Source organism: Pinus tabuliformis, chromosome 2_2 (genome assembly GCF_031772625.1).
Source record: "Pinus tabuliformis cultivar Carrire ecotype Pingquan chromosome 2_2, CPIR1, whole genome shotgun sequence".
Taxonomy (NCBI): domain Eukaryota; kingdom Viridiplantae; phylum Streptophyta; class Pinopsida; order Pinales; family Pinaceae; genus Pinus; species Pinus tabuliformis.
Genome location: NC_142300.1, coordinates 99098394 through 99111771, shown reverse-complemented (window position 1 = coordinate 99111771; position 13378 = coordinate 99098394).

Sequence of the window (13378 nt, the reverse complement as noted above, 5' to 3'; positions counted from 1 at the left end):
TATATAAATAAGCCAATAAGCCCTAATCCATTTGAAGAATTGGGGTTAACCTAAAAATTGAAAATATCTTCTACAAGTTTCACTAAGAATATGAGCTCAAACTGATCACAAGCCCACCCACCATAATCCTCTCACTACCCATTATAGAAGCATTTGCAATATTGTTCTTTGCACTAGAAAACTTGGCATTCAAGGAACAAAACACAACACACACCTCAATCCATCTCCATCAAAACCATTTAAGGAAATGTAATTCGATGGAAAATGTTCCCTTGGTTAATTTGATGCTTGTAGAAAATACAATATCCAAGTACTCTAGATCACCTTTCATCTCCAACAAAAACACCCACAAAACCTTCAACATCTAACATATGAATAGCTTCTTGAAACCCTTGACCATCACTAGTTCAATGTAAAAAAATCCATCACTACCATAGAGAATCAAGGCAGTCTTGCACATTGATCAATATTTACAATCTCTATACAACTTGTGTTTGTACTTGAATGAATCATAGCCATACCTTATGCTTTTTCTCTCCAAAAAACTATCCATGAGTTGTTTTATGTAAATTGTAAAAATCTATATTAATATCTAAGCACACAATTTTTAGTTTTAAATTAACACTTTAAATAATTTATAAAACAGTACCAAAGAATTTTTGAGTTGGTTATATTGAATTTAAATATATTACATATTATAACAAATGATTCAATCTTGTGTAATCTTTAATCTAGCCCAAAAGAAACATTCCTAAATATAAGTATGAAATTAAAATGTGTGGAAAGTCTTTGTCGTAATAATTTGGTGACATTTGTAACTATATTTTACATAAAACTTTCTTGAGTCTTGGATAATGTATTGATATTAATTTTTCACCCTAAACATTCATGATACAATTAATTTTCTCAAACCTTGGATAGTTGTATTGTTATTACATTTTCTCCTCAAAGATTTATATTAAATATTAGATTAAAAGTTACTCTCCATAAACAATGGTTTTCTCTCTCCATTCCCATTTCCATTTCCGTTTTCTATTTCCAAAATTAATGTTCATGCTTTATGTAAGTAGGAATCAAGTATTTCATCCAAACAAAGTTAATAATATTACACCATAATAATAACAATAACATTACAAAATGCCCAACAAATACATAGAATAATCAAATATGAAAAGCAAAGAAAAACAACATGGATTTATTGCTAAACATTGTTTTTTATAAACTAAATCAAAATTTATATTTTATTTGGACAAATAGTTTTAAACCAAGTTAAATTCAATGTTGTGAATTCATGAGTGGCAAGCATTGAATAGGGATCTTATTTAATCATATATAACAAAAGTAATCAAGCTTTCAAGAGGATTAAGCGGTCACTAATAATGAAGTAGAGGCCCTGACTACCTATCAAGGGTTCCCATGCTAAATGATCAAGGTATTCTCTAGGTAACAATCGTAGGGAACTCTTACCATTATCATTTAGTGTCTCTTGACAAGAAATCCCCCTACAACACCAAGAGTAGCATAAATTTCCTAATTGGAGATCTCACTTGCTCAAAGCTTCCACAAAATATGTGTTTTCCAAGTTAAGAGGGGCTTCAATGTGGATGTTGATAAACTTGCAAACATAGGAGTTTCTTTGAAGGAAGAAAACTAATTAATGAAAAATGGGAAGGAATCTAAAATCTTACACATCTCATGAACAAGGGTTTTGATGACAATTAATGTTCATATGCCGAAAGTGAATCCTTACACAAAGATTAAAAAAGGGTTCTTATCCTCTCCAATTGTCATTTCAATCACAAGTGATGAAGAGGGGTTAAATGCTCTTTTGTTTCCTCTCTCATCTTGATTTGATCTTAGCAGTGGCATTTACTCTCAATACCATCCCAATTGAACCTCATGGGTGTAAGATTTAGAAATTAGTTCAACAATTAATTCCTTTCATGTATCTCATTGAAATTTGTGATGGATTGGGGACATTGAGATATTGAAGTGAATTCTCATTCTTCCTCCTTTTTATTCAAGGTTTATGCTACAATTATTTTCTTTTCTTTTCTGGTTGAGTCCTTATTAAATGATTTTGGTTTTTGGGCCTTCAAAGGCATAGTTGGGTTTGTGAAGTCATGCACCACAACTCACTGTTATTATTGTTATTCTATCTTTGAGGAAACACGGGGATTAATGAAGGGCCTCCACCAAGGGGAGAAGGATATAGTAAAAGCCATGGACTTAGTAACCTCTTTAGCTCTGATTGGGAAAAATGCAAGAAAGGACTTGAAAAGGAAGAATTTGAAGGTCAATAGAGCTAGAGATTAACACACTCTTCATACTCAGACTAAAATTAGGTCACCTTGTAACTCCTATGTGGGAAGCAGTTGGAACCCCCTATCTCCTTGGACATCATGTTTGATGTAAACCCCCCACCTATGTAACGCCCATCCAAAGACACTAGAAACCACTGCATTTCCTCTCCCTAAAAATTCTATCATTACCTACGTGAACTCTACTCATGATGTTCATTACATGTTTTTATTTTCTATTAATATTAGTATGATTTCTCAATGTTTTAACTAAACCAATCCAGAAGGCAACACACTTGTGAATTTATAGGCATGGTGGTTGTTTAAATATGTTTGTTGATCATCTTTTCCTTCTTGTGGGATCTAGAGAGCATTGCTTTTTTTGTAAGATTACAAAATGTATTTTGCCGCAATGATTTTGATAACATTAAACCATTATTATTGTGAAAAAATTGTAGATATATACTTTTGCATCATTTGACGTACTTTAACTTAATCCCGAGAATGATTTATCCATTTTCTAAATCTATGATTCAAAATTTTCACTCAAATCAAAGTTGAAATTTGATGCACCCTTGTTCATCAAATAAAAGAGTTATCACATTCCAATCTTTTCACTTCCTTCGATTTATGTTCAAATAAATGAAGTTTGACATCTTTAGGTTAAAAAAAATCACAAGTACAAAAAAACTATTAAATGGGAGGAGTTTATATTTGGATTATCCACAACTATTAAATAAAGTAATTTTTAAATGAATAATTAACACTATTAACTCAATAAAAAAATACAAGTTAAATATACTTTTATTTAGTCAAATTCATCCTACAACATTAGATTCATGCTAAATTCTCAAGGCCTGAGAAATCATGAGTTGTATAAAGTTCAATACTATGATCAACAAATTTAGGTTTCCAAAGGAATTTGGATAAATCTTTAATTGGTTATCTAATATTTAGAATTCTAAATAATCTTAACTAAAAAAATGTTTAAACTAGATTTTGATTGCTCAAAATTAATGAAGCCATGCATAGAAAATTAATTGCACTATAGAAGCTATTCACTCTCACATTTGCACTATAGAATCTATTCACTCTCAAATCAGACACACTTCAGACACACTTTGCTCCCTTTTATCATTTTGCATATGAAAAATCAGCCATTACAGTGGAACGATAAAATATACCTAAACAATGGAATACACCATTACAATTTAAACATCTCTTCTGCACCTTGTATGTTGAACCCAAATTTGAAGCTCTTTTCCTTGTTCCACTTCATGGAGTATTTGCATATATATATATATATATATATATATATATATATATATATATATATATATGAAATATTTTTACATTCCATAGGAGTCAAGGCTCGAAGCAATTACAACAAAGCTCATCATATCACTTGAGGAATTAAACATAAGTGAGGAGAATAACAATCATTCCTCCTAAATACCTAGGATATATATATATATATATAAACTTATTATTTTGTTTATTTATTAAGTTTTTGTCATAAACAACTCCAATTTAATATATATTGAATAAGAATCCCTACATTACCATTAGAAAGCCATAAAATAAGGTGAATTTATTCAACATTTTAGGATATCCATCTAAAATGTACATGATGGGTATGGAATATTCTTGATCACAAAACTTATGGGTTAATAATTTTACTCATTAATATTGATGGTTTTTTTTGTCCACAACGTGTAAAAATGTTCGAATTGGATATAAATTTCAACACCACCTCAAACCTCCCACATTTACATGAATGTTTTGGAAACAACACACTTTCAAATAAAAATAGCTCAAATCTAAAAATCCAAATAAATATGTTCATGTAAGATCCATGCGAGAAAAATTTAACTGATTTAGAACTTTATTTTTATTGTATTTTGTTGACTTCGATTTTTTTATTTAAATGCTTTTATTGAAGACGAGCAAGCAACACTATGCAACATAGGGTGAATTATTCCACTAAAATCACTTATAACTTGCGCATGGCCCCAACTGCATTAAATTGCTGGGTTGCACCTAGCCCATGAAATATGGACATAGACCTAGGGTATTTTGAACCTTGAGGGAGGGAAAAGCACCATCGCTACTTCACTAATCAACTAAAGCACTGTCCCCATTAACATATTTTGAATGTTATGCCCACTTTCACATCACTTCTGATTCATGGAGGAAAGTGGATTATTGGAGTAGCGCAGTAGATAGAAGAACATATCTACACTTGTGTTACATTTTCAAGGAATATAAGTTCATGTTTCTTTAGTCAGAGATGTTAAGCAAAAAAGGAAGCATATGAGACATTTTACCACTTAATTTACAATTAGAAGCACTCGTATAGGCCTCCAAAAAGATGAAATGCATTTGAACATCTACCAATGGTGTACAATCCATGGGGTCCAAGCCTTCCTATTACTCTTTTCTTTTGGGTTGAGTTCTAAATACCACCAATAAGCAATGATCCACCATAAATTGCAATATTGTTGTGGAATTGTGGTAATAACATCTCCGCAAAGCTTCTCTTATTATATTAAACATATTTCTTCTGATACTTATTAGGAATGTTCAACAGGTAAATGAATTAAAATCTGGTTAATTGAAAAATTTGGTGGTATTAAGTATTCATTAACCTCCCTTATGTGAATACGTGTGAGGACAAGTGGTCATAAACAACAACTATTGCTTTAATTTGAAAGTATAATTGTATCTCAATAAAAATCATGCCCTATTCATTACAAGAGTGAATTTTGATCATGTGAACTATGTGCTACCTATGATAATTTAATACATCTTGAAATAAGGAATGAAAATTTAATAGACACAATATGTGGGACACATGATTAGGGATAATGTCAAGCAAAGTATCTGCACTCACATACAAAAAAAATGATTAACCACAAAAATGGTTAAATATGGATATTTGCAGGTTGCTTCGATCTACATCAAAGGTCATCATGAAAGCTTCAAAATGCAAGGGAATGGGAAAGAAAAAGGTCTCCTATAGCTCACATTGTCATGGTGTGTCAAAAGTTTTTCAGCTTGTGAACCATGTGGGAAACAATTAGATAAAAGGAAGGCCTATAACCCACATATGTGAAAAAATGAAAAGGAAGAACGTTAGTTATAGGATAGGGTTAACAGAGAAATAACAATATTGATCAACTAATGCTGGTTAAAACATCATTGAACATAAGCAAGGGAACCCACAAAGTTCCAAGTGCTAAAATGTAAGACCTAGTGAAACACAACATGAAAATTAAACAACAACGAAACATCTTTTGAACCTAATCCTCAATAGTAGTTCAGGAAGATTCTGCTACCCTCCTAGTTCAATATGGACCAACAATTGAAAGCAACTTCATTAGTCATATAGATCATAAAAAGAAAGAAATAACCCCCAATCTCCAAGAGCATGAACCCCTCAAAATATTCCTTTCTATTAGTAATAAAAAAGTTGGAGTCATCTCAATTTGGGGAAGGTAAGACATCCTTCTAGACTAAGGATAAAATGTATTAGGTTCATAGTTTGGGGATTCATAAAAGGTGATACAAAACGATCACTAGAAGTCAATTGACCATCTCCCATAACTAAGTCTTCACACACAAGAACCAAAGATAAATATCTCAATAAGCTAATAGGCCCTAATCCATTTGCAGAATGGGGGTTAACCTAAAAAATCAAAATCTCTTCTACAAGTTGCACTGATAATCTGAGCTCAAAATAATCACAAGCCCACCGACCATAATCCTCTCACTACCCCTTATAGAAGAATTTTCAATATTGATCTTTGCACTAGCAAACTTGGCATTCAAGGAACAAAACACAACACATACCTCACCATCTCCATCAAAACCATCGAAGGAAATGTAATTCGATGGAAAATGTTCCCTTGATTAATTGTGATGCCTGTAAACAATACAATATCCAAGTACTCTATATCACCTTTCATCTCCAACAAAATCACCCACCAAACCTCCAACATCTAACATATGACTAGCTTCTTGAAACCCTTGACCATCACTAGTTCAATTTAAAAAAATCCACCACTACCATAGAGAATCAAGGCAGTCTAACACATTGATCAATATTTACAATCACTATACAACTCGTGTTCATACTTGAATGAATCATAGCCATACCTTATGCTATTTCTCTCCAAAAAACTATCCATGAGATGTTTTATGTAAATTGTAAAAAGCTATACATTAATATTTGAGCACACAATTTTTAATTTTAAACTAACACTTTAAATAATTTATAAAATTTTAACAAAGAATTTTTGATTTGGTTATATTGAATTTAAATATAATACATATTATAAAAAATTATTCAATCATGTGTAATCATTAATCTAGCCCAAAAGCAACATTCCTAAATATAAGCATTAAATTAAAATGTGTGGAAAGTCTTGTCATAATAATTTGGTGACATTTGTAACTATATTTTACATAAAAAAATTCTTGAGTCTTGGATAATGTATTGGTATTACTTTTTCTCCCTAAATATTAATAATACAATTAATTTTCTCAAATCTTGGATATTTGTATTGTTATTACATTTTCTCCTCAAAGATTTATATTAAATATTAGATTAAAAGTTACTCTCCATAAACAATGTTTTGTTCTCTGCATTCCCGTTTCCATTTCCATTTTCCATTTCCAAATTTAATGTTCATTCTTTATGTAAGTAGGAATCAAGTATTTCATCCAAACAAAGTTAATAAGATTACACTGTAATAATAACAATAACATTACAAAATCCCCAACAAATACATAGAATAATCAAATATGAAAATCAAAGTAAAACAGCATGGATTTATTGCTAAACATTGTTTTTTATAAACTAGATCGAAAATTATATTTTAATTGGACAAATAGTTTTGAAGCAAGTTAAATTCAATGTCGTGAATTCATGAGTGGCAAGCATTGAAGAGGGATCTTATTTAATCATGTATAACAAAAGTAATCAAGCTTGCATGAGGATTAAGAAATCACTAATAATGAAGTAGATGTCGTGTCTACCTATCAAGGGTTCCCATGCTAAATGATCAAGGTATTCTCTAGGTAACAATCATAGGGAACTCTTACCATTATCATTTAGTCTCTCTTGACAAGAAACCCCCCTACAACACCAAGAGTAGCATAAATATTCTAATTGGAGATCTCCCTTGCTCAAAGCTTCTGCAAAATCTATATTTTCCAAGTTAAGAGGAGCTTCAATGTGGATGTTGATAAACTTGCAAACATTAGAAGCTACTTTGAAGGAAGACAACTAATTAATTAAAAATGGGAAGGAATCTAAAATCTCACACCTCTCATGAACAGGGGTTTTGACGACAATTAAGGTTCATATGCCTAAAGTGAATCCTTACACAAAGATTAAAAAAGGGGTTCTTATCCTCTCCAATTTTCATTTCAATCACAAGTGATGAAGAGGGGTTAAATTCCCTTATGTTCCCTCTCTCATCTTGATTTCATCTTAGCAGTGGAATTTACTCGCAATACCATGCCAATTGAACCTCGCGGGTGTAAGATTTAGCAATTAGTTCACCAATTAATTCCTTTCATGTATGGCATTGAAATTTGTGATGGATTTGGGACATTGAGAGATTGAAGTGAATTCTCATTCTTCCTCCTTTTGATTCAAGGTTTATGCTTAATTTTTTTTTCTTTTCTTTTTTGGTTGAGTCCTTGTTGAATGAATTTTTTTTTTGGCCTTCAAAGGCATAGTTGGGTTTGTGAAGTAATGCACCACAAGTCATTGCTATTATTGTTATTCTATCTTTGAGGAAATGAGGGGATTAATGAAGGGCCACCACCAAGGGGAGAAGGATATAGTAAAATCCATGGACTTAGTAACCTCTTTAGCTCTGAATAGGAAAAATGTAAGAAGGGATTTGAAAAGGAAGAATGTGAAGGTCAACAGAGCTAGAGATTAACACACTCTTCATACTCAGACTAAACTTAGGTCACCTTGTAACTCCTATGTCGGTAGAAATTGGAACTCCCTATCTCCTTGGACATCGTGTTTGATGTAAACCCTTCACCTATGTAAGCCCCATCCAAAGATACTAGAAATTATTGCATTTCCTCTCCCTAAAAATTCTATCATTACCTAGGTGAACTCTACTAATGATGTTCATTACATGTTTTTATTTTCTATTGATCTTAGTATGATTTCTCAATGTTTTAACTAAACCAATACATAAGACAACACACTTGTGAATTTATAGGCATGGTGGTTGTTTAAGTATGTTTGTTGATCTTATTTTCCTTCTTGTGGGATCTAGGCTAGCATTGGATTTTTTGTAAGATTACAAAATGTATTTGGCCGCAATGATTTTGATAACATTATTATTGTGAAAAAAATGTAGATAGTTACTTTTGCATCAATTGACGTACTTTAACTTAATCTAGAGAATGATTCCTCCATTTTCTAAATCTATCATTAAAAATTTACACTCAAATCAAAGTTGAAATTTGATGCACCCTTGTTCATCAAACAAAAGAGTTATCACATTCCAATCTTTTCACTTCCTTCTATTTATGTTCACATAAATGAAGATTGACATCTTTAGGCTAAAAGAATTCACAAGTACAAAAAATCTATTAAATGGGAGGAGTTTATATTTGGATTATCCAAAAATATTAAATAAAGTAATGTTTAAATTAATAATTAGCACTATTAACTCAATAAAAAATACAAGTGAAATATACTTTTATTTAGTCAAATTCATCCTACAACATTAGATTCATGCTAAATTCTCTAAGCCTGAGAAATCATGAACAGTATAAAGTTCAATACTATGATCAATAAATTTATGTTTCCAAAAGAATTTGGATAAATCTTTAATTGGTTATCTAATATTTAGAATTTCAAATAATATTAACTAAAAAAATGTTTAAACTAAATTTTGATTGCTCAAAATTAATGAAACCATGCATAGAAAATTACTTGCATTATAAAAGCTATTCACTCTCACATTTTCAATATAGAAGCTATTCACTCTCACATCATACACACTTCAGACACACTTTGCTCCCTCTTATCATTTTTCATATGGGAATTTAGCCATTATAATGGAATGATAAAATATACCTAAACAATGGAATACACCATTACAATTTAAACATCTCTTTTGCACCTCGTAGGTTGAACCCAAATTTGAAGTTCTTTTCCTTGTTCCACTCCATGGAGTATTTTGCACACACACACACACACACATATATATATGAAATATTTATATATTCCATAGGACTCAAGGCTCGAAGCAATTACAACAAAGTTCATGATATCAATTGAGGAATTAAACCTAAGTGAGGAGAATAACAATCATTCCTCCTAAACACCTGATATATATATATATATATATATATATCTATATATATATATATATATATATATATAGATATATATATATATATCTATATATATATATATATATATATATATATTATTTTTAATTTATTTATGAACTTTTCGTCATAAACAACTCCAATTTAATATATATTGAATAAGAATATCTACGTTACCATTAGAAAGCCATAAAATAAGGTGAATTTATTGAACATTTTAGGATATCCATATAAAATGAAAATGATGGGTATGTAATATTGTTTCTCACAAAGGTTATGGGTTAATAATTTTACTCATTAATAGTGATGGTCTTTTTTGTCCACGACATGTAAAAATGTTCGAATTAGATATAAATTTCAACACCACTTGAAACCTCCCACATTTACATGAGGGTTTTGGAAACAACACAGTTTCAAATAAAAATAGCTCAAATATAAAAATCCAAATAAATATTCATGTAGGATCCATGCAAGAAAAACTTAACTGATTTAGAACTTTATTTTTATTGTATTTTGTTGACTTCGATTTTTTTATTTAAATGCTTTTATTGAACACAAGCAAGCAACAATGTGCAACATAGGGTGAATTATTCCACGAAAATCACTTATAACTTGTGGATGCCCCCAACCACATTAAATCACTGGCTTGCACCTCGCCCATGAAAGATGGACATAGACCTAGGGTATTTTGAACCTTGATGGGGGGAAAAACACCATCGCTACTTCACTAATAAACTAAAGCCCTATCCCCATTAACATATGTTGAATGTTATGCCCACTTTCACATAACTTCTGATTCATGAAGGAAAGTGGATTACTACAGTAGCGCAGTAGATACAAGAACATATCTACACTTGTGCTTCATTTTCAGGGAATAGAAGTTCACATTCTTTAGGCAGAGATATGAAGCAAAAAAGGAAGCATCTGAAACGTTTTACCACTTAATTTACAATTTGAGGCACTTGTATAGGCCTCCAAAAAGATGAAATGAATTCGAACATCTACCAATGGTGTACAATCCCTGGAGTCCAAGTCTTTATGTTAATATTTTCTTTTGGGTTGAGTTCTAAATACCACTAGTAAGCAATGGTCCACCATAAATTGCAATCTTGTTGCGCAATTGTGGTAATAACATCTCCACAAAGCTTCTCTTATTATATTCAACATCTTTCTTCTGATACTTATTAGGAATGTTCAACAGGTAAATGAATTAAAATCTAGTTAATTGAAAAATTTGGTGGTATTAAGTATTCATTAGCCTCCTTTATGTGAATATGTGTGAGGAAAAGTGGTCATAAACAACAACTATTGCTTTAATTTGAAAGTATAATTGTATCTCAATAAAAATCATGCCCTATTCATTACAATATTGAATTTTGATCATGTGAAGTATGTTCTACCTATGATAATTTAATACATATCGAAATAAGAAATGAGAATTTAATGGACAAAAGATGCGGGACACATGGTTAGCGATAATGTCAAGCAAAGTCTCAGCACTCACATACAAAATAAATGATTAACCACAGAAATGGTTAAATATGGAGATTTGCAGGTTTCTTCGATCTACATCAAAGTTCATCATGCAGGCTTCAAAATGCAAGGGAATGGGAAAGAAAAAGGTCTCCTAGAGCTCACATTGTCAAGGTATGTCATAAGTTTTTTGTGTTATGAACCATGTGGGAAACAATTGGATAAAAAGAAGGTCTATAACCCACATATGTGAAAAATTGAAAAAGGTAGAATGCTAGTTATAGTATGGGTTTAAGAAAGAAATAATAATATTGATCAACTAATGTTGGTTAAAACATCATTGAACATAATCAAGGGATCCCACAAAGTTCCAAGTGCTAAATTGTAAGACCTAGTGAAATGCAACATCAAAATTAAACAACAACGAAACATATTTTGAACCTAATCCTCAATAGTAGTTCAAGGAGATTCCGCTAGCCTCCTAGTTCAATAGGGACCAACAATTGAAAGTAACTTCATTAGTCATATAGATCATAAAAAGAAAGAAATAACCCCTAGTCTCTGTTATGAAACTAGCTCAAGAAAAGATACAAAAGATAGATCAACGCCTTAGAATTCAGCCTCTTCGAGGGGGAAACCTCCTTTACATTACATAAATGAACAATTCTTGGATGATTCAAATGACAAAACCTCCTTTCTATATATAGGAGTCTAAGGAGTCACAATATAGCCCAGCCGACCTAACAATAATAATATAAAGCCACAAAAATAACAATAGAGGGATTCTATGGGACACAATAATAACAATATGGGGAAAATAGGGGCACAACAATATTAATAAGGGGTACAACTACAATAGTAATGGGGTAATCACTAGTATTATAGGAACCCAACATGCCCCTCTCCTTCAAAAAAGTGTTGTCCTCAATGCTTGAGTAGTTCTGGATGCTTCTGTATAAAATTCTCATCCTCCCATGTGGAATCTTCAGCAGATAAGTTCTTCCACTTGATAAGATACTCTGAAATTGATCGATTTCGTAGCTGTCAAGTTCTTGTTTCTGTGACTGCTTCTAGTTCCAATATAATTTTTCCTTCCTCGTCAAGTTCTAGCAATATTGTTTGAACTGGGAGCTTATCGCCTATAACCTTCTTTAAACATGAAACATGGAAAACTGGGTGCAATCGAAAAGTTGCAGGAAGCTCCAATTTTTATGCCATAGTACCAATCTTTTGCAACACCTTGTACGGACCATAATACTTTGGTGATAATTTATTATCCTTCTTAGCTTGATTGAGGGACATTTTCTTATATGGTTGTAGCCGTAGGAATACCCAATCACCCACATCAAAACTTCTTTCACTGCGATGTTGATCTGCCTGTTGTTTCATTCTATTCTGTGCCAACATGAGGTTATCCTTTAAGAGTTGGAGGACTTGTTGTTGATGTTCGATGTGATGTTCCACTGCTTTAACCTTAGAATTTTCTCTTAAATATGATGTGATGGATGGTGGCTGATACCCATAAAGTGCCATAAATGGGGTCATTTTTGTTGATGTATGGAAGGAAGTGTTATACCACCATTCAGCCAGAGGCAACCATTTGACCCATTGTGTTCGTTTATCAGATACAAAGCAACGAAGATATCCTTCCAAACATTTGTTTACTATCTCAGTTTGCCCATCAGATTGAGGATGATAAGATGAGCTATGAGCTAACTGAGTACCAAGACAAGAAAATAATTCTGTCCAAAAATTTCCAATGAAAATGGGATCTCTGTCACTTACAATAATCTTTGGGTTTCCATGTAGCTTTTGAATTGTTTCCATAAATGCAGTAGAAACTGTACTGGCTTTAAATGGATGTGATAATGCACAAAAGTGTGCATACTTGGTAATTCTATCAACTACCACCATGATGACACTCTTTCCCTCAGACTTGGGTAAACCTGTGATAAAATCCATTGAAACCTCCTCCCAACATTGGCTTGGAATGGATAAAGGTTGTAATAGACCCAGTGTCTTAATTGTTTCAACTTTATTTTGTTGGAAAACCAAACATTCTGCCACAAAATTTTGAATATATGATTTAAGGCCATCCCAAAAAATTCCTTCTTAACCCTGTGGTAAGTTTTTAAAAATCCCGAGTGCCCTCCTAAGGGAGAAGTGTGCAATTCCATAAGAATCTTTTGTTTTAGCTGGGAATTCTTATAGAGGTATAAGCAATCTTTGTA